Source organism: Manacus candei, unplaced genomic scaffold (genome assembly GCF_025592945.1).
Source record: "Manacus candei isolate 608988 ecotype Guabito, Panama unplaced genomic scaffold, ASM2559294v1 h1tg000064l, whole genome shotgun sequence".
Taxonomy (NCBI): Eukaryota; Metazoa; Chordata; class Aves; order Passeriformes; family Pipridae; genus Manacus; species Manacus candei.
The window spans coordinates 836,874-863,753 of record NW_026138112.1 but is presented as its reverse complement, the minus strand read 5'-3'; the positions used below and the strand labels follow the sequence as shown (position 1 = coordinate 863,753).

The following is a 26,880-nucleotide window of genomic DNA, read 5'->3' as shown; positions in this document are numbered from 1 at the left end:
AACAGTCATTTCTCAGGAGGCCACGGCTCAGTACAGTGTCCTGGACACAACTGTGACAATTTCTAGGAAAGACTCAAAGAACAGGACAAGCATGGGATGTTCCACTGCAGAACGCTCTCCCAGCCTCCAAGAATTGCCATTCCAGTTTTCAGAGGCAGCAGAGGTTCCTCAAGAGACATTTTCCCAGGGAATTATTTTTTTCCTACTTTACCCCCCTGGTTTTTTGCCTGATTATCACAGTAAGACCAATCTCGCAGTGTGTTCCCAGGAGCGTCGGAGTCAGTGGAGTCATGGAATGATTCTTTCTGGCACAGGTCAGTTCTCAGCACACTGAGAACAGCATCTAGTTTTCACCTACTGCATGTCAAAAGAAGGGTAGAGAACGGTGGATAAACCCCACCAGAGAGCAAAATAAAAGCTCAAGTCCCTTAGAAAACAAACCCTCCAAGGAGAGGTTGAGAGAGGAGCAGAACACGAGCACCGTGCCCTGCAGCCTCCCCTCCCACCCTGAGCAGGACACCCCACTGAAACACTGCTGTGTCTTTCACACTGAGTCACATTCCAACACCATGACACAGCCCCCAGAGCAGCATTTTAACAACCTGTGGTCCAAACAAGCAGGCATTGTTTGCCATCCTGCCACTGAGCTGGAACGTGCCCACATCCGGGTGCAGGACACCAGGGCTGCCCGCAGACATCCCATCCCAGGGAGAGAATGGGGCTCTGATCCAACACCTGTATCACTCACCAGCACCACATAGGCCAGTGCAGGCTGCAAGTCCACAGATCATTTCTGTGCCCTCCCAGGATATTTTTTTCAGAGCTTATAAACATTTCTGTTGTGAAGCCTTTTCTTGCTGCGCTGCACCCGCTGCTGAGCCCCCCCTGCAGCACCTCAGAGACTGCACTGAGTGGGACATCCGAACATCCAGGGGGCCATCAGTGGGTTTTGGTTCTTGAATAAATAAATTCTGGCTACTGGGCTTCAAATAAGTCCTCAACAGGACAGGGAACACGTGCAATCTGTCCATAACACAAAAATAACAGGGTTGCCCCACCAGAGCTGGGTAAACCCTCCTGAGCTCTCAACCGAGTGAACCACTGACTAGTTTTTACTCAAATGACATTCCTACACATGTTGTACATGGTCAATATGCTACTGGCATTAAGGACATGCTGTTTGATCAGTCTCTGTGGAGATCCCCTCACTGGTCCTGAGCTGAAGTAAAGCAAAGCCAAGTCCCAGGGAGAACCTACATGGTCCTCCCATACACACACGTCCGTGTTCTTGTCTTTAATGGGAGGGCCACGCTTTGCATTTTGTTTCAGGCAGGCTCAACAATCAGGAAAATGCCACTCAGGCCATATTTTCAAACTTTTCTTTCCATCTGTGACAGATGGAAATCTGTGGGTATCTGCGGGGAGGGAAGGAAAACGAGATTAACCTCTGAGACGAGAGGTGAGACGTCTTCCATCTGCTCCTGGATGGCTGCAACTGAGCCAGGGAACTGCACTCCATTTTATCCCAGATGGAAGGAAACTGGCATTTCCAGACCATACTTCATCTGACCTGTTCTGGGGAGCTCTTTTAAGATAAATTGCCTCAGAAATGTCTTTTTCACCGTTGCCAGTGAGGCTGGTCCAGATGAGACACCGCACTGCTGCTGTGCAAAGCTGGACAGCTGAAACCCAGCCGGGTGGGAGGGTCTCAGAGTGACAATGCTCCAGGCTGGGCTGTCCCTCCTCAGCATCCTCACATAACCCCAGGGCAATATCCTCAAAAATAGTCCAGGAGTGTTATTTAGGACAGCCCTAAAATATTTGGGCTTTGCTACATCTCTGCAAAACACCCGTGCCACTGCCCCTCCCCAGATCTGTTTTGGGGATATTGTGATACAACAGATTTGATCTATTAGGGATTAAGGTGAGGTGTAACAGGGAGGCAGAACATACAACAACTAGTAAGAGCCACACTAGGGGACTAGGTAGACTCTGGGTCCAAACACAAGTGACAACTCCTTTATTGCTAAATATGGGCCTTTCTCAGTCTCCTTTTACTGTTTCTGTAACTTGCTGTCCTCTGGAGGAGAGCCTGGACTTCACCCAGTGGATTAACCTGTTGCCAAACCTATGGAGCTGTTTTTCTGGCGTGTGCACAAAGTGGCAAAGTTTACCTTTGGTGCAACACTCCTCAAGTCACAGCTCATATGGTGAAAAAGCAAACCACTGGAATAAGATTTTCCTGCCTCCAACAACACTAAGGAGTTATAGTTCATAACTTCCAACTGAATTCACTGTACAGCCAAGCGTTCCTAATGAATTCCCCTAATGATCATGCCCTAATGTTTGACTTCATTATGTCACTTTTGCAATAGCCAAAGTACAGAAGAATGTGTCTTTCTTTCAGTAAGGATCACTCAACACTCTCCCTCCTCTTGAAGTGCACAAAAGTGTAGCCTGTTCCTTCCCAATCCCTGCCAGAAGGAAGTGCCCCACAAAACAACGTCCCAGAGGAAGAACTGCCAACTGGTCTTGCCCAAGCCTTTTCCCAAAAGGTTTCTTTACTTCATGGACCCTAAACAATACCCTTCAGATATCCCAGACAATACCCAGGAAACTTGGCTACTCGTGTCCTCGCCTTTCCATCAGGGATGGTGCAGAAATGCATTCCCAGCTATTTCCAGCTTGGAAGTGCTGAGGTAGAAAAGCTCAAGGCACTTAAAGAGTTTCTTTAAAAAAAAAAAAAAAAAAGAGAAAAAAAAAAATAAGAAAAAAGAACTATTGTAGGGTTGAGAGACTCAGAATTAAAGATGCTCCTGACATTTTTTTCCTGTGCATTACTCAGCCCAATCTGTTTAATGGGTCTTCATCAGAGGCTGTGATTGCTGATTCGGGCTGGCGACATCATTCAATTGGACATGGCTCTGAAGCAGAAGAATAATTATTTCCCATCTTCCAAAAGACCATTTAATTCATGCTCCCCAATCTCTGGGAACAGATAACCCACAGCCCTTTTAGTTCATTAACTCTCTGGGGCTGTCATCAAAGGATTGTCAGCTGCTCAGGAATTTGCAGAAGAGAGAAGTGGCTGAAAGCTGCAGTGTCCCTTTGAATCCCATGGATTCAGCATGTGCATCCCCTGCCTTGGATCCTGCAACATCCAAACAGCTCCCCAGAAAGAAGGGGAGACAAAGGGGGAGACACACACAACTTTTATTGCCTCTCCCTCTTTCTTCTCCCAGACCAGGATCAAGGCAGTGTAACCCAGCAGCTGCTGTGCTGAGGAAAACTCAAAGCCAACACAGAGAGAGAGAGAAAGGAAAACCAGACACCAAGGAGCCCTGGGGAAAGCAATCACTGTACTGGTGTTTGGGATTTGGCAGGATTGGCTCAGTGGAAGGATGACTCCAGCATGGAAATCCAGAATCTAGGCAGGCCACACCTAAGGCCAAGCAACCAGTACAGACCACAGCAGGGGAAAGATCTGAGCTGGGCCATCTGCAGCAAATACAGAGGTCAAGTGGAGTGAAATTTGGCAGAAGACTATTTTCCTATTTCCTTTCCCCTCCCACAACGAATATCAAGATGGTTTGAAAAAAGGAAGACAGTAAATAAGTGAAAATCCTGCTTTAAGGCAAGAGTAGAGGCTACTTCTAGGAGGAGCCAGGAGCTCTGAACCCAGCTCTTGCTATGTGTTCCTCAAGACTAGATTTAAAAGCACTCTGCAGGGGAGGTAAGTGCCATCCTTCCTCCTTTGTGAAACAGGGGAACTGAAGCTCCCAGTGATGGGAAAGCACACACAGACCCAGCCAAGGCCTAATGGCAGGTCAGGCACACATATCATGTGTCCTGCACCCTCATCAACATCTGTCTCTGACCTCAGACACCTCCATCCCAGAATTAATTTCGAGCCCTGAGTGCACTTGGAGCTTTTTGTGTACGATGGGAAATGCACAGACATTGCAGAGCAAAGGCTCCACCTCTCCCAGGGCACGGGTGGAAAGAATTTAGCTAAGAGGCTTCAGTAAATCAGCCCAAAGCCTCCTCTCCTCGGCTTGTATTATTTATCTGCCTATCCCCTTGACCACACTAAGTTCTTAAAGGCATCTTGGCACTATGCAAACACAGAGGGGGAGTTTATTGAAAGTACTAAACATGTTCTAATTGTTTTCTCCTGCACTACTCGGCTCCAACTCGCTCTGCCGTGAGCGGAAGCCGAGCTGGACAATTACTGAGGCACTTGAAGCAATCATGCCCTTGATATATGGGAAGTGGGGAAGTTTAGCAGCGTGAGGACCTCTTCAATTCCTATCTTTCCTTTGCAACCGTTCTGCCAGCCAAAAAAGACATTGTCTCACTTCTCCAGCAGCAGCAGCAGGACACAATAACCTCGTGTCCCAACTCACAGGACACCGTGAGGTTCTCTAGAACAATACCCACTAAAAAGCTTTGGAAGTGATAAAGTGCTGTATAAATATTCAGTTGGACTGCAATTAAATTTTTGGCATGTGGTTCGTATGTAAGTGCAGAAATACCATCACTAGAAGTCAATACATTCCTTTCCCCCTTCCTCTCCCTTTGCCTTCCCTTAGCTATTCCCCAGATCTCCGTCAGCGTTCGCTGAATTTTCATAAGGGGAAAAAATTACTTCCTAAAATGTTCAAAAGCTTGTCCTTGGTTTGTTATTAGAGCAATTATCTAACATAACACAGTGAAATAGCACAAAGTATTCTAATGGGAAACAAATGTGCCAAAGAAGTGACCAAACTTGGAATCTTTATTGAAAAATGAGGGGAAAGCGATTAGTTGAAGAGGCAGCAACGGAAAGATTTTCCACCTGGCCTTGGGCAACACATCAAACAGAGCTTAAAAGGGTGCTATTTATAATTGTTGTCTGGCTGTCTATGGAGCCCTGTCTGTCTGTCTGTCTGTCAGTCCAGGCCACTCTCTCCCCCCACCTCCTCTCTGCCACGTGTCCCATCCCCGGTTTGTTTATCCAGTGCAATTCCATAGTGTGGGGCTCTGCAAGCATCTGCACATGCTGAAGGTGCTGATCTCACACCCCTTTACTCCAGAACAGCTCCATGGGGCTCAGTGGAGCTGTGGTGGTGTAAGCAAGTAGAAAAATACGCCCCAGACACGGTGGTTTCTTTTCTCCCCCCATCTGCTCAGCTTCTCTTGGAGGCTTTGGGACTGTTTGTGTTCCTAGAGAAGCTGCCACAGGCCAGGTGAGGGCTCAGTGAATCACAGATAATGTACAATGCCTTGCCTGGTCATTTCCCTCCAGTAAAATCAGCTCCAAGTGGAGGCAAAAACGTTGCCAGATCAAGAAAGTCTGATTTCACCTCCACTTTACTCTGATATAAACACCTGCAGCTTGCAGGTCAAAGGCACATCAATCCCATCAGTGAGTTTGCTTTGGGGTAATTCAAGAAGCAATTACACTTTGCAAATACTGAGATGATTTATAAGAACATTCAGAAAAGTTTTAGGACCTTGGGTATGACAGAAAGAATCATAACAGCAATTTCTCACTACTCACTGATGGTCATTTAACACCCTCCTTTAACTGTTTCACTTAATTCAAACTGGGGAATTAAAGAAACCCACTGAGTACCTAGAGCCTCAGCTAGAAATCAGAAATCATACTGGTTTCTCATAGCTTCATTGAGGCCTTTGGACTGATAACAACTTACAAAAACTCAGGAACTGCTTTTCTTGTGAGAGGCAATAAACTCCACAGCACAAATACAAATGGACCAGCAACAGAAAAGGGGGTCTGAAACACAACCGTGGGCTAAAATTCAGTCCCATAAGGTATCCAGGAAATACAAACAAGGAGAACATTTCCAGTTGAATAGAAGAAAGTGGTTTTTTTAGTGATGGAGCTGTGAAAAATAATGGGCAGCACACTGGCAACCTGCACTAGTCTTAGCAAGAGATTTGGCCATGCTGAGAGCCCCAGAGGCACACAGCCCCCCACGGGCATGCCACAGCTTCATTAACCAAAACAGGCACTTTTGAAGTTCAGGCATGAAAAATAAAAGCCTGATTTTATCTCTCTTAGATTCCATTTGCCCAAAGATGCCCAAACCTCAAAAGGGGTCAGATGTTCAGCACAGATAATCACACAAAGTTTGGGTGTGTAGTTGAAGTCTATCCAAATTCTCCCAGGCTCTCGAGGATGAAGGATGGGAAACCTCATGAGAAGAGTTGAGAGACACCAACAGAAGCTTTCTGGTACATTCTGCTTTCACTCTGATCATAAATACTGCAAGAACAACCTTCGCTGTGGTATTTTAATGGTTCCCATCTCCAACTTCCCTCAGCTCTACTCAGGACAATGTGTTTCTAAGTGCACACACTCTGCAGGTGAAATCCTGTGCCTCTCTTGGAGAGCACTGAAAAGCAGGAAGCATCTATCCCCTCACCCACCCTATTCCCACACAGTCCCAGTGAATCAGAGGTCACTGAGTGCCTGGAGTTGGAAGGGACCCATAAGGATCATCGAGTCCAGCTCCCTGCTCCTTGCAGGACTACCTGAAACTAAACCACAGGACTAAGAGCATTGTCCAGATGCTCCTTGAGCTCTGGCAGCCTTGGTGCTGTGACCACTTCCCTGGGGAGCCTGTTCCAGTGCCTGATCAACCTCTGGGTAAGGAACCTTCCCCTAGTGTCCAATCTGAGCTTCCCTGATGGAGCTCCCTTCCCTTTCCTCGTGTTCTACCACAGGAATTACACTGTGTGTATCCCACCACGAGGGGCAGGACAGCAAGACCAAACCCCACCTTGATGCACAGTGATTATGGGGGTGAACACAGTCCTCTGCCCATTTTGTTGTCCATTTCAGTATCCAAAGAGAGACAAATACCAGGACTCAATCTCTGACCTCACAAAATCACTCTCTGAATGCTGCAGAAGGGAATCCAGGGCTCAAGAAATCTGGAGAGGAACCATCCTATATTTGTTCACAATCTTCCTCCAGCTACAGGCCAAAGCCTGTTTTTGTGAGTAATCTCTGACTTCTCTAGGATATCTCCTTCCTTTACTGACACACCCTAAGCCCCTTCTCCTTCCCCCAAAACCAACCTCAGCAGCCTCCAGCTACTCCTCCCAGCCTGGAACATTTACACATCCACACCTTGCACTGAAGGGTGACTCCAGAGGCCGGGTTTGCCAGGAGACAATGGCTTTATTTTCTCTTCTCCTGACAGAGTTCATTTTGGGATGTAATATGTTGTGTGAAGCAGAACAAACATCAGCAGCACAAACCCCAGTGGAAACCATAAATCTTGAACACATCATCTGGATCCTTAATTCCAGTTGCAGGAAAGCAGCCCTGGCTGTGTAACTGGCTGAGATGCTCAGACTCTCTTAATCAGCCCTCTGACCACTGTGTGTGCTCACAGAAATGGTTCTACAGCAAAAAAAAAAAAAAGCTTTTATAGTTTTCAGAATAATTTTGGAACGAGCGAGAACGGTTACAAAGGAGCATCAGGGCTCTCAGGGCAGGTGAAATGCTGTGAGAACAGCCCAGCCAATGCCAGTGTCCAGTCTAGAGTTGCTCTGCATGTGGAACAGCTGATTCCCACTTTCCTGGTCACCTACTGCTCGTGGCAAAGCTGCTTCATCTCCTGATAGAGCCACCTTTTACACTCATATGAGGCCATCACATCCACCTGCCTGTGTGACCTTAAACCAGAGCTGCACTCAGGTTCCCCCAGGTCTGCTACAGCGAAGAAATACTCCCTAGGAGGGATCCTGCTCCTGTGTATTAACTCAGGTAACCTGCATTTGGGTCCCAGCTCCACCACAGACATGATGGCCGTGGTTGGCTGAGCAACTTCAGCTCCTGTTTTCCCTCACACTCCCCCCTTTGCCTCTGCTCCGTTGGGATTGCAAGCTCTGTGAGGACAAGAAAAATGCTTCCCTGGATGTTTACTCAGCCAGACTGGGCCGTGGCAGGGACTGTGAGTCCCCAACCAACACAGAGAGCTGTTATCTGACTGGGCTGTCTTCAACCTGCTCAGGATGGTGATTTACTGCCTGCAAGGGAGGTTCTGGTAGAGTGCACATACTCTGAGCTGACTTCACATGGGGACCATTACCTCATGTGCTGGAGGCTGAGTAGAGCAGGAGGGCAGACAGCAAACCTTAAGGAACTAACTGACTAAACTAACTGGAGGAGCAGTATTTCAGTCACCTGAGTGCTTGCCTTTAAGGGCAATCTCCAGCTTCCTCTCCTGCTTAGAGCCAGGAGAGGCCCTAAAGGAGGAATAGCAAACTCCAGGGAATGAACTGTGAGTCTGTGTCCAGCTTTCCACTTTCATTGGTGTTGGTTTTCTGCGATGGTAAGAAATATAAACCTTTACTCCTGTTAATAAGAACACGAGGAGAACAAGATTAATGTAAAAACTATCTATGGTTTTGAGTTATTCATTGTGGGATGTTGGGTATATTAAATATATCTGGCAGCTTCTATGCCTGGCTCTCAAAGCACACTTCAGGCATTCACAGACACGTTCCCAACGCTTTCATAAATGAAAGTTTCATCTTTGTTTCCAGCATATGTTTCATTGAAAGTGTCACAGCTTGTGCATGGAAGTCAGGATTAAGATCAGGAGTCACCTCCCTGGTTTTAGCCAAATCAGAAGCAGGTAATAACTACTTAGTTATTACCAATTCTTAACTTAGGAAATCAGGGGCACAATCAGCCCAGTTAATCAGATCTCCTGCACATCAGTCCAGAGAATCTTTAGGAGTAACTCTTGTAGAGTTACTCCTGAAAGGCACAGAAAAGGCCAGAAAGTTCCAACAATGATATGTCAAAGTAAGGGAACTGTCACCCCACTGCCTCCTCCGACAAAACCAACTTAGCCACACTTTCCCAAGGGACAAGCACCAGCTCCTGTGGGCAGAACTGAGGATCAGGAAAACTAAGGAGTTTCCTCACTAAGGGAGTGAGGAGTAGAAAAGGACAATTTGCTCTCAATAGGAAGCAAAGACTGAGGTCCCTCTGCCATGGCTATGAACTAAACAGCTGCCAAGTCTGGGACAAAAAACCAGGAACAGGTATCTAAAATTCCACCACACATACAAGGCCCAGCAATTCCATCAGTTTTCCAGCACGTGCCCAAAATATTCTCATTGCTCTTCCTCCTTCCCCTCTGTGGCTGCAGCCACTGAGGAGCTACCACAAAGATGCACTCCCTGGGAAGTGTTCATGTCTTCCCACTGGGTTGCTGCAGGTTCTCACTCTCCCCTTCCACCCCCATTTATTTAGCAGATAAACTTCTAACAAGCAATACATAAAGAGAATGGGCCCTCACAAGAAGCCAGTGAGAGCAGAACAGCTCTGGGGCTGCAGGCACAGCAGAGCTGCCTCCTCACAGCTCTTCCCAGCCACGCTCCCACCAAGAGCAACTCCCCGCAGCAGCAATCCTGCTGTTTCCATCCCTGATGGAAATGAACCCTGCTGGGTTACACAAACATGCAGAGCTCAGAAGATGTCACAAGCCTGACCTCTGCCTTTCTGTGCTGGATTTCTCCGCGTACGACGCCGGCTGTCGAGGGGGATGAATGACGGGACGCACAGGGAGCGACGTCGGCGAGCCCGAAGGGATTCGGGCCAAAAACAGAAGACAACAAAAGCCTGTGGAAATGATCTAAGGATGTCACTTGGCAACCTCAGGATTATTGTCCTGTTTTGTACATATTGGTTTTGAGAAGCTGGTAATTGTTCTTGTGTGCCAGTGGAGATTACGAGACCGTTTGTGTTGGTATCAAAGCAGACAAAATCTTTTTCCACCCTTTCCAAGAGGGGCAACTCCATCTTTGTACCAGGGCAATGTCTCTTCTTGTGTGACTCCACTAAAACAATGGAGTTGTATCAGTGATGAATTTGGTCCATTGTTTTCATGGGATTAATGCCAAAACAGCCATAAATGTGCTGCTGTTGCTTTGCATCTCTGGCGTGAGCTGTGAGGTAAATAATGCTCCAGCATGCTCTCCCTTTCAGGCAAACATCTGGATTTCTACTGATTGCAATTTAGCTGCATAGACAATGAAGGCATTACTGTTGCAAAAAGCATTAGAGGCTTCTATAGCACTGGCCATATTCAAGTGACCTTGAGCAGAACCAACTTTAAAAGGTGGTTTTAGTGCACACAGAAAAAAAATCCAAGAGAGAGGTACCTCATCACTGCTGCTTCTTTACAGGAGTGAAGTTCTGCTACATCAGCTACCAGACAGTTCTATAGGATTTCATGGCGAATACAGCCAGTCCCTGGAGGGGTTTTATAGGTCTGATACAGGGGGAAGAGCAAAGTCTTACAAGCCTTGATGCCAGCTAACACACATAAAGTGCCAGTACAAGGAGCACTGCAAAGCTGCTTTGCTTGTGTGATGGAAAGAGAGTCCTCCTGGAAGCTGAGCCCCACAGCCCAACTCAGAGGGCAGGTCAGTTCTGTGGCAGGGGAGTTCACTCTCCATCAGCTGTTACAACTCCCTGACAGCAGGACCAGGGTCACTGCTGATTTTCTAATGCTGTGAGCTCTGATCTAATTAGGATTGGACTGAGAACACCAATTCCTCTCACTCAAGTTGCAGATCAACAGTCATTCATTTTTACTGGGAGTTAGCTCCATGCTGAGACTCCCACCCAGTAACCAGCCAGATTAGCTCCAAACCCAAGAACTCTCTTGAACACATCATGTCTGATCCATGCTCCGGCAGGAAACTTTACAGGACAAATACGCTTTGTTTCAGCTGTACTTTTTTTTTTCCTTCCCTATTTTGAGATCTTTGCATAGAGGTCAAAGATTGGGGGCCTCCCACGTGCTAGAGAAGGTAGTGCTGCAGTGACAGTGCTACTGCTGGCAGCTCTCTTCCCTAGGAATGACTCTGCCACTCACTCCTGGGATTAATCCATGACTCTGAGCAACCTCCATGGTCTGTACGTTCAGCCTCCTTGTTTTTCTCACAGGACACTGCTCCTCAGTGTCCATCTCCCCAGCTAACAGCGAGGATATCAGCACTATCCCCACACTCCTTCAGTTCAGTGCCTTGCAGATGTTTCTGACCAGAAAAGGACCTTGGGGGACTTGTGTCTAAACTTCCTGTTGGGGTGAGAAAGAGATAAAAGAACTGGCCTGATCTGGACTGCTCTAATTTGATTCCCAAAGAGGGAAATCCCTTTTCATTTAATGCATCCTTATCGCCCCAAGCAGTGCAGCTGTGCCGTGGAATTAACCTTGGAGGACACTGGGAGCTACACAGAGGAGGATCCTGCATGGGACTGCCCACGACTGCACTTTCCCACTGCTTCTCTCCCACCAGCCATGGAAAGATGCTGCTTCTCCCCCTGACACTGCTCTGAGGTCAGAACTGGTTCTAGCATGAGAAGGAAGCGGGTTGTCAGCATTAAAACATAAACCATCTTAACTTATCACAATCACAGCGTGTCGTTCAGTCTTCAGCAAGTGTTTTTCGACTTCACACTGAAGTTGTGAAAGATGTCCTCAGACTCCTGTAGTACTTTAGAGGGGGCTATGAAAGAGGCTACTACATCCTGTCTGCTTAGCTAAATATTTTCAGGTTCTGCCTTCAAACACAGATTTCTCTAGGACCCAAGCTGCTGCTAACACACTCAAGATCATCTTTGTGACTCACATTTCAAAGCACCGTTTAGGTCCATCACCTGTGGTGGCAGCACACGGAACCAGAGACTTTATGAACAGTCTGTGGCAGATGTCACTGGAAAGGAAAGAGCAAATTCCACTCCTGGTTTTCACAAACATTATTCTTACCTGTGGGGTGCCTTGCCTCAGCACTTTGCTTCTTCCTTCACAGTTCAGTGACAACTCTGGTTCCCACAGAGAAGTTCTCCTCTCAAAAAAGAGCCACATCCCAGGAGAGACTTCTCCTCTCTCACACAGTGGTAGTCACAGCTCCCAGACACAGGACAGCCACGTGATGGAAGAAGCATCTGGCTGTTCCCATTTGGAACATTTGGAAACCCCTGGCCTAGCAGGATCAAGGGTGTCATGAAACCACATGACTTTGAGCCCCCCAAACAAGGAACACAAGACACTGAGACAGCAGAAAGCAAAGTGAATTCACTGGCAACGTTTGGCTTAAATTATCCTAATGCCACAATGTCAGTGTGACATTTTAAAATATACAGAGTCATCTGTTCTTTTATGTCTTTGAGGAAAGCAGAACAGGAACAATAACCACACCAGTGTTCTTTACACACTGCAGTGTGAGAAGTGGTACTGGGCCAGCAGCCCCCTGAGACACCATCCAGGGACAACAAACTGCAGGGGACAGGTGGGGAAGGGGAGAAGAGGACAAGGGCAGGGCATCAGAGAGGTCTGAGGACCACCAACCCATGAACCACTGCACCTTTCACCTGACCCACTGCTGCAGGACGGGTGAGAGGGAGGAGGACACACCTCACTCCCTTCCCAGATGAGCCCGGTGAGTTCTTTTTTCTCTCACTCAAAACACACACAAATGGCCTTTCTGCTTTGATGGCATTTGGGGGGAAGGCAAAACCACACGAAATATTTAGTTTGCCCATAAGCTGCTGTGTTTTCCCCAGCTGGGGGCAGAGAGAAAATATCCACCTTGAGAAAATAACACCTTGTTCCTGCACATATTGGCACTTGCGCTGCTTCCGTGTCATGTTTGCTCTGTCAAAACAAGTTTTCCTCGCCCCTCAGGGTCAACCCAGCTTTTGAAAACCAAGCTGTCGTCTCCAGGCATCATCACTAGCAGTAGCCAGATAACAGGCTACGAGTTCACATTCCAGAATGGTTATGACTAGTGATGAATGAGCCAGCTCAGAGACAGCAGGAATTTCCTACAGGTTACACTGACCTTCCAAGAAACACGTTTGTCTGACTTAGGGGAGGCAGCAAAGAGGACACATTAGGCCAGGGGGTGGAAGGAGGAAGGGAGAAAACCCTAATTACAAAGGAGGAGACAGTGAACAGCACAAATCATTGCTGCTCAGGGCATCTCTCTGCCCCCAGAATGCTGCAGGTGCCTCACTGAAGGGCAGGTAAAATAATTATGTATAACAATATAAAGAGACTAATATGATCTTTACACTGTTGACAGAGAAAAATTGAGGTAAACAGAGTAGATTACAGGGTGATAAGGAACAAATGTGTTCAGTGGTATAATGTTTTGTGGATAAATGTTTGGTTTAAAGATCACAAGCAGCAGGTTGACAAAACACCACCGTAATCAAAGCACCAAATCAAAGTGTTCACTCTCCACTGTCATAATCCTGATTCTACAGCTACACAGGCACTTCCTACCTGAGGCAGGAACTCCACTTTGGAGCACAGAAACAGCCAGAACTCATATCCACAGCTGTTGTTTGGCACCTTTGGTGTGTCTGAACACACAACAGGCCAAAAAAAAAAGCAACGAAACCTATTCCAAATGTTGCATTTCGAACAGCCCAGTCCTACAGCGCCTGTTATGAGATTATAACTAATCCATCAATTGATAGTATCTGCATTCCCAGGATTTCTAAACTGTTCAGCATATCTGACAAGCATTAATTCACCATTTATCACCAGCATTTGTGAGTTTGAAAACACAGCCTTCCCCCATCAGTCAGCATAACAGAGATTCTGTCATTCCCATCGCTTCCCATCTCCAGGTAGAGCCAGTGCTTGCAGCCTGCTGGGAGTTTTTGGGTTCCAAGGCATTTTGCTCTGATGGGGGAACCCCGAGAGAGAGAAGATATCACATATCTATAAAAGACACCACATTAAACTGCTGCTGCTCTTGGAAACCCAGGACAAGATACTCAGAGGGTGTCAATCTGCATAGTTTTCCTAATCCTGTATCAACTCACAGCCTGATCCTTCTCATTCATCAGCCCATTTATTAGAGACAATATGGATGCAGCAGCCACTGAAGGATGAAAAATTACCTCTAGGACTGGTGAGTTTATAATGTTTGGTGCAGGCGGAGTTTTTGGCAAATTAAATTTACTTCTCTAACTGGGGAGAGAAATGGAGACATTTCAGGGAACGTAACATGCTCAGCCAGCTCCAAAAGTTGTATGTAGGGTTTTGAATTTTGCAGATATCTTCAAAACTTCAGAGAAATTACAAAGGAGAAAACTTAGGAAAACATTTTCACTTAAAAATTGCTTTTTTCCCACCCTTTATGACTCAATAATTGTAATTCCTTGCTGAACCAGAAACATGCTGAGAAAAAAGTTTTGACTGTGTTCTATTTTAGGATTTCCTCCCACAGCAAGAAAGAGGGAGTGATAAAAACCCCTTGAACTTCAATAAACATCTCTGAGGGAAAGTTCAAATCTGTTCTCATTGTTTGCTGACCTGGTGCCTATAATGCCTGTTTTTTGTTTCATGTTAAAAAAAAAAAAAAAAAATCCTTGTTTTTAATTAAAAAAAAAAAAGGCAACATTAGAAATAAACAGATTTGTTGCCATGAGCAAAGTTTGTCCTGCAAGGCAGCACATCACACAGAACTCTTGAACTTCCTCCTGGAAAGAAACCACTTTTTAAACTGTGCCTTTAATGAATATATATTCAGGCAAGCTCATTAATGGCAGTGGCATCTATTTGTGACCATTCCTGAGCTCTTTGGTGTCTGCTCAAGAACAAACGAGGTGCCCAATAAAGGTACCCCTTTACTGGGAATTAACTGACCCCCTTCCCTCCAGACCTGGCACCACCTGTGCTGCTCCTGCTCCAAGAACACATGGAAAACTTCCCTTTACACTGTGGTTATCCTGGAATCTTTCATTAGGCTCCTCACAGGGCAAGAGGAACACATGTGTGGGCTGTGGTTGTGCATTTTCTCCCGTGTTATCTCTCTAGTTTATGCTTCATCCCCTGCCATGGCCAACAAACACCCTTTGAAGTTCCTCAGCACGCCAGTGGAAAGTTCATTTGGAGTCTTGCTGAAGGAGGAACACAGAGTTTGAGAAGCTCCTGCTACAGCCAGGAGGAAGCACCACTTTGGGAGGGACAGATGTTCTGAGGCAGCAGCGGCCCCGCAGGGACCCCCCATTCGAGTCCCTGGGTGCTGCAGACACCAAATATAGCCCAGCTCCCAGGAATACTGAATAAGCTGTAAAGAATGGAACTATAAAACCATGACCCAAAGCGAGAAAAGGGAAAGGATGAAAGGCCAGGATGTTGTCCTTACCCCCAGAAGTCACACTGCAGCCCAGCACTCGGGTCAGCTGTGTTAACATCCATTTCTCCAGTGCTGTAACTGTTTCCACTCCCCTTAACCCTCAAAGCGTCTCCCCCTCCCCACACTCTACATCACATCATATGACTAATGAGTTTGACCCTTCTCCAACCCCTATCTGCAGTCTCTCATGGCTCCAGCACCGTTTGCTTCCTGCCTTTATTAAATCAGATGGGCTGTGTGTGCTCCGGGTCCCAGAGCCAGAGGAACACGGAGAGACAGGGAATTAAGGGCCATCCTCTCCCAGCCTCCAGGGCTGTGTGTCTTCTATTTCCTCACTATGTTGCCTCATGAATGTGCCATTCCATCATTTTTTTCTCACTCTCCTGATGAAATCACTCCTTCCTCCCACTAGAAGGAGGAGGAGAGGAATGCAGGCCTTTTCTCGGTGGCGCTCTGCACTGCAGGGCTGCACTGTGGCCTTTCCAATGTATTTATTATTGCACTGCTTTACTTTAACACCTAGGGATCAGGAAGGAATCCCTACTTGTTAATCCCTTTAATGAGGGTGATTCCCTCAGCTTCTGTCCATTTCCCCACTCCTTATTTCTCTCTTCCCTTCTCCTCCATTTTCCCATACCTTTCACCTTTTTATTCCTTCTCCCTCCCTAACCCTCCAACAATTTGCCCCTCTCTTAACATCAGTTACCCATTTCTTAAAGGCAGGCCATTACCAAACCCCTGGAGTACTTTTATTCTGACTTTTGGGGACCTTATTTGCCTTTTGTCACTGTGTTGGGACAGTTGGATCATTCTGCTTTCTCACCTGTGTTTGGATGGGACTAAGAAAGTTGGGAGACAAATTCAAGCTAAACACTTCTCTTGGAAACTACTACTTCTTTCAAACAGAAAGATTCAGCAGGGATGGGTTAGTCTACCTTGCTTGTGAGTTTTGAGATCTGTTTGAGCCTTGGCTGGGACTTGGGCAGACACGAGGGCCTGAATATTTCCAGCCGTGATCTCACAAGAGGAACCCCAATCCCTTGGACTGTCCCTGACAATGGTCCCAACACCTCTCAGTGATAAATTTCAAAATGTGGGTATTTCATTGCTAATCTGAACAAAACCAAACATAAAAATATCAACACCCTTTGCAAATGCTCAGTTCTTTCTGCACAGCTCCAACAGGGGCAGCCCAGCGCTGGGAACAGCCCTGGTGTTACAGCCCCAGGCCCTCGTGCACCTGAGGACAGCACTGGCCTTTCACCAGCCCTGACAGCTAAACATTCACCAGAGAGAGATTTGTGTCACCCATTATAGTCAGAGGGACTTGCAAGGAGGTCCTGGAATTGAATTCCACACTTTCCAGGGTGGCGGATGTAAAAATGCTGCATGTCAGATCAATAAATGATTACTAGCTCTGTTAACAAGTGGCTAATGTCTTGTTACAGACTTTTACAGAGTCCAGTTGGTCAATAGGTTGCATTTAACCATGACTTATGATCACCTGTATCACATAATAACCATGCCTGTAATATGCTTACACAGTCTATTCATCATGCATTAACCCTTTTAAATTTATTTATGAATATACTCTTACTCTAATGTTTCACCAAATGGAGTAATAACAACTGGCCAAAGAAGAAGAGCTGGGCTTTTTGCAGCCACGTTTCACCTGCCCCAAGGAACAGATCCTGAGTCACAGGCTCAGCTCAAACCCGCTCCCGGAGATTAGATCTGAAGCATTAGTTTGGGCTAAAAGGATTCAGAGACTCCCCAAATTTAGTTGGAGGGGACAGGATCAGCCACCTCAGGGGTGGACAACAGAGGAGGAAAAACAACAACATGGCCAGAGGAGCTGTGGCTGCCCCATTGCTGGCAGTGCTCTAGGTCAGGCTGGGTGGGGCTCTGAACAACCGGGTCTAGTGGAAGGTGCTCTCCCAGATTCTTAGCTAATTTAGATTCATAGATAAGCCAGGCCTACAAGAGAGTTACTGTTGTGCTATAGTAAATTCCATGGTATCTTTTGCTAAATTATTTCAATTAGGCTCAAGTCCTGTTATAACCTTCAGGCCTAAACCACTGGGTCAAGTCCTGGGCTAAGTTTGGCAAGAGGGGTCTGTTCTGAACCTTGTGGCTCAACAGGAGGCTCTCCCTTACTCCCTTTTATCCTTACTCTTTATACCCTGACCCTGTTCCATACCCAGCCTCCATGCAGAAAATTTTAGGTTGATTTTAGATTTTAGGTTTGGGTTGATTTTTAGTTTCAGATTGATTGATTTAAATTTTAGTCTGATTTCTCTCTCTGTGTGTTTCAACCGCCTAGAAAGCAGCAGAGTGAACTTTGACAAGGAACCTTTTGATGCTTTCATTTACTACTAAAACCTGCTTTTGCCCATACCTTTGCTGGTGATTTTTTTGAGTGACCTAAAACACTCCTTTGTGACAAAACTGGTGATGCACCTGTGGCAGTGCAGAGAAACAGAGACCTCCCCTGGACTGTCACCTTATTGATGAAGCCTTTTGAATACAAAACACATCCTTGTTTTAAGAGCTCCACCTTCTACCTGTTCACTCCCTGTTACACCTCTAAGGGATCCTGCACTGCTCCATCCCAGAAATGTATTTTCACAGACAGAACAGACCAGGTTCAAAGCCTCAATAAACACCAATTTATATTAAAATTAGGGCCCTCCACACCCTCCAGACAGCAAAGCCATTAAAACACAAGACTCAATATCTGCTTTCTCCCCTTCATATCACCAGACTGGTGAGTGTACCAGCTATTGTACACGTAATTGTGAGGAGTGTTAAGTTTTGCCTATCGTCTTAAAAATCAAGCAGTTAAAGGGTATTTCAGAAATACTTAATGGGATTTTCCCACCAGTAAACCCTGTGCTCAGTGGTACATTTTAATAACAGCAGAATCAAAATCTCATTTATGGACTAAGAAGGTTGTTCTGAGGGTAACATTCGGGGGAGGCTTTGCCAGAGAAAACAGAAGACTTAATAAGAGAAGGGCTCAAGAGTATTAGTCAGAAAAGTTGTGAGCTGCCTACAGGCTTTTTCTCTTCTGGTATCAGAGGGGAAGAAAAGCCCCTGTGGTTGATTCATTATGCCATTTCATTTCTTCATATATAATTTACATGCAATGTAAATACGGTAAATTATTATTTCTGGATTGCATTCTTGGGCCCCGATCCAAAGCCCACTGAAGCTGAGAGAAAGGCTCCTAGGTTGCAAAAAAAATCAAACATTGTTGAGAAACAGGCCTGTTATCTGCCAACACTCATTAGGGAGGAGTTTGTGTTCCAGCAAGGGTTAAAGACTCAGGCCCCAGCTCAGCAAAATGTTAAGTACATGCTTAACTTTTAGGTTACGCTCAAATCCCAAGTGGATCTAAAGCACATGGTTTAATTGCTCTGCTGAATCAAAGCAAGCACAGATTTCTATCTGAGTTTAACTGCTGTGTAATCTGGAACTCGGCGTGGCTGATGCCACCAGGAACCTTCCTGAAGAGCTTCGGAACCTTCTTATGCTGGATCCAGCCAGCCACAAAAAAAAAACAACCATAAGGAATAATCACGACAACTACAACTGTTTTCCAAGTCATGGGAAGAAAAAAACAATTTGTTCTGTATCAGTTTAGTTCTCAGCCTCCATCTGTTTTCCTTTCCCATTTACTTCTTTACTGATCACTGCTCTTTCGATTTTCCCATCCTGCTGCTCCAGGAGCTCGGTGGGCAAATCCTCCCACCTCAGGAGCAGCAAAAACTCCTTATTTGGGTGGCACAGCAAAGCCAAGGGGCTGAGATCTCCGTGCCTTCTGATGCCAATAATCCCATGTTGGAACGAGACCACCTCAAAGGTCTTTCCTGTTAAAATCTTAGAGATTTAACAGTTCTTCTGCAGAAAAAGCAGTAATTCAGATGCTGTTCGTGGCCTGTTCCCCCCACCTTTGTCTTACCTTTGCTGTCTTGCACCAAGGTGGGAGAATATCCTCGTGGCTGAAGGAGCTGTCTTCACCTCCCGGACTCGGTGTGATACATCCGCTTTCTCTCCCGTTTCACTCTCCCCACACCTGAAATTCAAAGGCAACCTCACAACCTTTCATCCTCTCAAGGCTTTTTGTCAGGTGAAGAAAACAATTAGTCCTGTTCCTGAGCTGAGGAACTAAAAGTCTGGCAAGTTTAACTACGGACAAACCAGCTGCTGCTCAAGTTACTGTGCAAGTATCAACAGGCTGTTCTGCTCCAGCATAGTGGCCTTTCTTTTTTTAATGGTCTTTTTAAAATATATATTTCAAAACTCCCAATCCTAATTGCAGAAACTTTCAGCAGTTTCCCTGGGGTCACATCAAAGTTTGTGGGAAAGCAGTGACAACTACTTGGTCATAAATCCATCAATGCCAAACTTTGCACCTCAACATTCAACCATCCAGCTCTACCACGTCCTTTGGGTTTAAACTACTGTCAACAAGGCCTGCTCAGAAGGACAGGCACGTGTCCTGTAGCTCAGGAGTTCCCAAAATCCTTGTTTGTCTCCCTACAGTGCTCTCAGAGTCATTTTAAGGTTTTTCTCCCTGACACCCTGTAAGTAAACACCAAAAGCACGAAGGGCTGCAAATAAACCTTAAATAAACTTTCCACTTCACCCGTGAGCCCCAAGATTTCATCACAGGCTCCTTGCTCAGGCCCTCCTGTGCCCCTGCAAACACACAGATCTGAGAGCACACACAGTGCCACAATCCCTCACAATCCTGGGATGGCTATGACTGCTGCTCCTTTGGGGAATCTCCAGAGAAACCCTCCAGAGCTGCACAGGGATTCGTGAACGTCATCAGGAACGAGGGAAGATTTTGCAGGGCAGAACTCATACATATTAAAACCAGAGAGACAACTCTGATACAGGTGCTGGAGGTCTTTCAAGGTTACCATATGCCACTGGATTAATCCCAACAGTCTTAAGGTAGAGGTGAGAAACGTTCAAATTATTTGATTAACTTCAAAAGGGAAGACTTTTTACGCCTCTACCTTTTGGCACCCCACCTCTGCTCCCAAGCCAAGAAGAACTAGAAACCTCATAAGAAAGCCAGCTCCAAACCTCTGACCAGCAGATTCCAAACGTGTTGCAATCTTGGCTTGTAGTCAGCCAATTTTGGGAAGGGAAAATCTGTGCCAGTGTTACAAAAATCGCCTGTCAGGAGCCTCTTCATTGAAAAGAGTATTTTTTTTTTATTATTTCCTTTTAAGTGGAAATTGGGACAGCCATGGAGAAATATCAAAGCTGCATTTTGCACCACTGAAAACTCCTGACAAACAGGCCAATTCCCTCCCAGTTTCTCATCTGCTCAAACAGCCTCTCACAAACACATCGTGGCTGTCAGTGGTAACCCACAGAGAACAATTTGTACTGACCCACTGTGGCTGACCAGAACTCAGGATTTGCCATGAGCCTGCAGAGTCATATCCCAAGTATTCCCAGTGAATTTCCCTTCTCTCTTTCTGCCCAAGGGAAAGTGAAGCAGAAGCTCTGTTGGCTGCTGGAGACTCCTTCCTGCTGGGACTCATCCTGGAGGGAGCACCCTGGGGCAGGGCAAATCCTCTATCTGGGGCAGAGCCTCAAACCCCAGGAAGCAAAAGTCAGAACCAATTCTCCCTCTGAGTATTCCAGCAGAACTGGGAGCCTGGAAGTCTCAGCCATTGGATTAAAGCTCCTCCTGGAAGTTTCTCTCTGTTGTGGAGCAATCAGGGACTATAAGGGCTCTAAATCCCCACTGTATCCCACAGCACCTTTGAGCTGGGAAGGCTGAAAGGAGCAGCAATGCCACTGCAGTTCAATCTGTTCCCAAAGCTCTGCTACCAACCCACTGCTTAACCTTCCAGAGGTTTTCAGTCAGAAAAAGGAGCAGGGAACAACAGGCATTGCCCTTTTCCAGGAACAGGAGATAATACACCATCCCTGAAGGTGCAAGAAGCTCACACCAATAAATCAGGGCAATTAAACACGGAGCTTCGCGTAGGTACCTGGTTTATATCCCATAATCCCACTCCAAAGGGAGCTTTCCTGCTGCCACTCCCTAGCAACCCAAGCAGGTTGTTTTATGACTCCCCCAGTGCCTTCAGGTGGGGAGGGCTGAGCAAGGTGTTGTGTGGGCCACGGGGAGATGAACAGTTGGGCTCGGTAGCTGAGGGGCTGCAGGTGAAATCAGGGCACAGACACACCCCAGGGAGGATCCGTTCCCCCCTCCCTGTGGGCAGGAATCCACAGCACGGGGCAGACGGGCACAATTAAAGTAGTTTCCAACCTGAGAGGCTGCCTCGTGCTCCCAGGGAGTGATGCAATGTAACAGGCTGGTTTCCAATTTCAAAAAAACTGGGAAAGAACCTTCACCGGTGTATTTTAAATTCAGCTGTCTATAGTGTAAATAATGTTCCACCTGAATGTGCATTTTAATTCTAGTGGCAGCTCATCAATCTGTTCAGATGGTAATTCTCACACTTTGTTCTATGAAGCAATAGCCTGTGTTATAAATGGATTATTTTTATGTAGCAGAGTATTTTTTCCTAGTGAATAAAACCCTGTCCACACACACACAGCAGGTAAATCAGGAGTCTACAAAGGGCTAAGCCAGAAATTGTTATTATTTAATTACTGGTGCACAACCTGCGGGTCCTTGGAAATAAATTCTTTCTTTACAGGAAAGTATGAAGAGCATGAAAATGAGGGGATTACTGGACAGAACAAAGATTTCTAAACAAGGAGAACTGCACACTGCCTGGAAATTTAGGAGCTTGGCAGAGCTCCTTCCCAACCCACCCTCCCCAGCTGCTCCTCCCAGGCCAGTTCTCCAGCCCCAGTCACAAGAAACTGCTGCTCAAGGAACTGCTCAGGGAAGAAAATACTGTGCTGATACCATGTCCTGGTACTGTTTTGGCCACCAAATGAGACTGTTCTAAGTGCTGTCCTGGTCTCACCAAGAATAGCTTTTAAATTTCCCCAGGAAACCTTTCTACCCATACACAGACAAGTTGTCACACAGGCTGGTGTGTCAGGCAACGAACAGGGCAGTTATTTGTAGGTGTTTTATGGACTCCAAGCTCTTCCCACAGCAGCACAGGGACCATCCACCTCTGGCAGGATGCTGTGTGAAACCCCTGCACTGGGACAACCAGGCTCTAGCTCACAGTTTCCCTCTGTTCCGTGCCTGGCTCCCGTCGAGCCTGCTGGCCCCGGATCTGTGCCAGCTGGGTAGGAAACCGCTCTGTGCTCCTCTCGTGCCAGCTCTGAGGTGTTGCAGACTTACTCATCCTCATACCACCAAGCTGACACGTTCTTGATTTGCCCAGACTAGAGCTGGCATGGCTTGGGGAAAGACATGGTCAGCTCCAGTTGACTCATTCCCGGTGGTTGTGCAGTCAACAGAACTGACACACAGACATCCCACACGGAGCTTAAACTTTGCTTTACCTCTGCTGGAACAAAAGTGCTGCCTCATCCCTGGGATTGTGTACACTGCAGTCATCCTCTCACATTTCTGAAGCACTAGGTTTCTTACGTCACATATTTTAGCAGATATCCTGTTGTGGGAGACTTATTTTCCTCCAGTGTCCTGGTCCCTCAGCAAGTGCCTGCATACAAAATATTTCCTGACTCCACTCTGCATTACTGGAAGGGGCTGCCCAGGGAGGTGGTGGAGTCACCACCCCTGGAGGTGTTTGAGGAAAGACTGGACATGGCACTCAGTGCCAAGGTGGTGTTCAGTCACGGGTTGGACTCAATCTCAAAGATCTTCTCCAACCTAATTGATTCTGTGATCACCTCTGGACCCTCCCCATCCTCAAGTACAGTCCTCTCAAGCTTCCTCCTCCATTTCATTCATCACAGAAGTGTTGTGCCCCTTCAGGATCCCCATGGACACATTAGCCAAGGACACTCCCTTTAGCTATCCAAACTTCAGTGGACACTTCAAGGTCATTTGGTCCTTTTGGCAGTGCCAGTCTAATGCCAGTTGTGTCTTCCACACGGTACCAGAAGAAGAGCCTGACCTCACAGAAAGGTGGGACAGATGCCAGCAGTCATTTTAACTATTCAGGGAACACCCTCAGTGCCAGTTTTTCTGTATTTCTCAACAGCCAATTCCTGAACAAGCAAGCATGTGCAGATATCTCCCCAAAGTGGAAGCAAATGCCCAAACCACCCTCATGCATCCACCTCTCTCTGCCAACTGAGACAGCAGAAAAGCCTCACTGGTGACGAGGAGAAGCTGGAGCCAATGCTGACCCAGCAAGATCAATTCAACATCTGAAGAATTTCAATGTTAGTGCTCAGGAATACCAACTAAAATTAACAGAGGAGAGAAAGGCTTTTTCTGTGTGGCTTGCAAAACTTCGTGGTGGTGAATTTATATGCAATGCACATCTACTTACAGTGAAGGCAGTGTCACTGTTTCCTAGAACCAGAGGGTGCACCTTGCAAACCCTGTTCTAATGAAGCATCCAGTAAGTGAAAGCTGTGGCCCCAATCTGACACAGCTTAACCAACCCTAACTGAGGCTAAAACCTCACAGCTCCACGAGAGAGAGTTTCAGTGTGATCCATATCACCAAAGACGCTTCTTCTTTTCAAACTGATATAAAATCACAGCACAAACACCTTTGTGCACCTTGCTTATGACAGTCTCCATTCAAAAGAAATTAAGACTAGCAAAGCAAACACAGTCCCACCCTATAAAGCATTAGGCCACAGGATTTACGTGATTCCCAGTATCCTGAAGCTGCAGCCCAGCTGTGCTTCAGGCACTCTGTGCTTGGGCAAGATGTGGGGCAGAAAACAAAGCTGAGGACACGAGAAAGACCAAGATGTTTCTACAGGTGTGCTCTTTGGGACCATTCTTTGTGGACCTGGCTAAGCCACACCTTTACAGTTCTGGAGCTGTTAAGTGCCTCAGACTTTGTGAAGATCTGTGTGGGTGCAGTAAAGGCAGGATCACAGTTAAACTCATAACATGCTGCCAGAATTCCCTGCCACGGGAAGAGCATGTGAAGTGCAAAGAAGAGGTACCTCTGATGTTTCCTGCATCCAGTTTCCTGGAAGGAATTTGAGAGCAGGAGTGCCCAGACAGTGACTCTCCTCTTCTGTACGTCTGGGGCTAGACCTAGAGCTACCAAATGAGTTTATCTGTGGGCACAGAGCTGCAACATTCTTCGTTTGGAAGTTGTGCACTTCCATCTAGAGCATCTGGCACTGGTTGCATTTGCAGAGGTTGTTGACCAGATCCAGTGCTTCCCATCTAAACAGCAATTATCTTCTGACAGGGGTGAGGTGGGAGGAAAAAGGAAGAAAACACAAGAAAAGGAAGATGATCCCAGTCCACTTCCAATTTCAGTTGTTTGATTCTGGATACAACACAGTATCAAGCCCAGTGTGAAAGCTGGACTCAGTCAGACTCCCCAGGACAATGGATCACGGGGAAAAATCAATGACTCATCTGAACAAGTTAATAATGAAGCAGAACCCAGGACTGATATCTCCAATGCCCAAAACTGCACGAACTGAGACACCCAAAGCAATTCAAGGTTAATGTCTGTCACTCTGAGCTCCATCCAGGATTGAAACATGGAGTCAGACTATTGAATGAGTAAGAGTCACGTTCTTAAAGGACTCAAAAGCATCGAGTCAGCACCAGATTTCAAAGAACTTAATATCTAATGAATCTCTTAAAGGGCAGATTTCCAGAAGAGGTCAGACACTGGCAAACTAAGCGATCAGAAAAGCTTATTCCCTTATTCAAATGGCTAAAACAGGAATAAGGAATTCTAAAAGGTCCCATTCCCACATCTGGCAGTCGTGAAGGGACACCAAAGACATAACCCAAGGAGTGACAATAATCACAGTGATGCAGTGATGGAATTCATCAAATGAATCCAAGAGCACTGGGTAAATTGCACCCAATGGAAACAAGTGGAAAAGTGACCCCAAACACCAGCACTGAATCCTCCTTTATCTGATATTCCTGAAAAGAGGGAAACACTTCATGGCCTCAGTTCCAGATGCCCACCAATACCATGCTGCTGGGATTTTAAGCTCAGTCCTGACTTCATTTTCCTGGGGATAACACAGTGGGATTATCAGTGATGCTGAGCAGAGTGAAAGGAACCATCCCAAAAAGTGTAACTACTGAGGAGCAGAAGTTGGAAAAGGCAGGTGGGAATTTTTTCAGTTCTCCACACTCGATTAATGCACGTGATGCCCATGGTTATGTGAAAGCAGCTGTACTGCCCATTTATAGCAGATGTCCTTTCTACAAAAGACTTCCCTGGGACACAAGACTTGCAAGGGAAGAGTCTCCTCATCAGTCCTTACACACATTTTAACAACCAGCAGTCCTGTGACTTAGGGATGGACCTTTCTACTGGTCCCTCCAAAGAAGGTCAAAGGGCCCAGGACCCCATTTTGGGCATCTCGGTTGAAGATGCAAAATTGAAACGAATTTATCTTCGTGCAGCACAGAACTTTTGGGTGTGTTTAAATGAGGCAGGAGAGGAATTCTGTGTAGTCAGTCATCCCCAGGTCTGTGAATGCTTGTGGCTTTGCCATTACTCACCTGACTCCAGCTCTGTGCTCTCCTCAATACATCAATATCTAAACGGAGCTCACAGACAGATGGGTGTTAACGACGCTTCCCCAAATATTAGTGATTTATTCCCAGGCTCTGGGATATTATTTGAATATATCTTACTTTGTCAATATAATGGTGATGGAATGCCCCTTCAGGTGAAAAGCAAAGCACCTCCGTTCAAAGCAGCAGAGAAATGAGGGAAAGCAAAGGAGCAGGATGTGTTAGATGCTGTCTCAGGAACACCTGCAACCCAACAGGAGGTAAAGGGATGTAGGTACAAGGCCTGTCAGGTTTACATCTCCCAGGCTCTCCCCACCACAGCCCTAACCCTGCACAGGTGGAATAAAATCTGCACTAATACAACTGCTTGTCTCGCAACTTTTAGAGCAATAATGGAAAAATCCTCTGGAAAGTGAAGGTTTCCTGCCCACTTCAGCTCTGAGGTGTTCCATATTTACCCAGATATTACAAAAGACATTCAAATGCGAACCAAAATATTAGGTTAAAAAATCCCAACAGAGCAAAATAAAAGCAACTGAAATAGTGATACTATTTCACCATTTTAAAATATGACAATGTAAGGAAATGTAAACACTACTAACAACTACAGCATTTATTCTTTCCTACAGCATAAGTTATCTTGCATGTTCCCGCATTTTCTGCTAAGTACAGGATTTAATACAGTATCCTCTCCATGAAAAGATGTTTATCAGAAGACAGACACGACACAGAGTCAGCCTGAGTAAACATCAGGGTTCATAATTTGTATTTTTTGACATTTTGTGCAGCCTTAATGTTAAATTAATCTTGTTTTATTGCATTTAACTGAGCAGTAGTTGGAGCTGACAGCTAAGTTGCTACCACCATCAGAGCTCTGGGAACTGAATTCCTTTTCTCTTCATTTAAGCCAACCTTCTACAAGCTTCAGTGATTTTGGTAGAAGAACTACCAGATCATACCTTCGCAGTGACAGAAAATGAGGCCCAAAGTCCTCCTGAGAGACTTCCACCAACTGACAGCTCGCTCCTTTCAAATGTGAGTAAATACCTTAAAATCTCCAGGCTCCCC

At 46.2% G+C, this 26,880-nt stretch overlaps 1 long non-coding RNA gene across 1 annotated transcript in view; it reads right to left on the bottom strand.

Moving 5' to 3' along the window:
• Positions 1-19,144: 19,144 nt before the first annotated feature.
• The window catches only part of LOC127478958 (uncharacterized), a 160,366-nt gene continuing 152,630 nt past the window's right edge, over positions 19,145-26,880 (bottom strand). The window contains exon 4 of the long non-coding RNA XR_007907425.1: positions 19,145-19,273. This is a non-coding gene — a long non-coding RNA (uncharacterized LOC127478958). The remainder of the gene's footprint in view (positions 19,274-26,880) is intronic.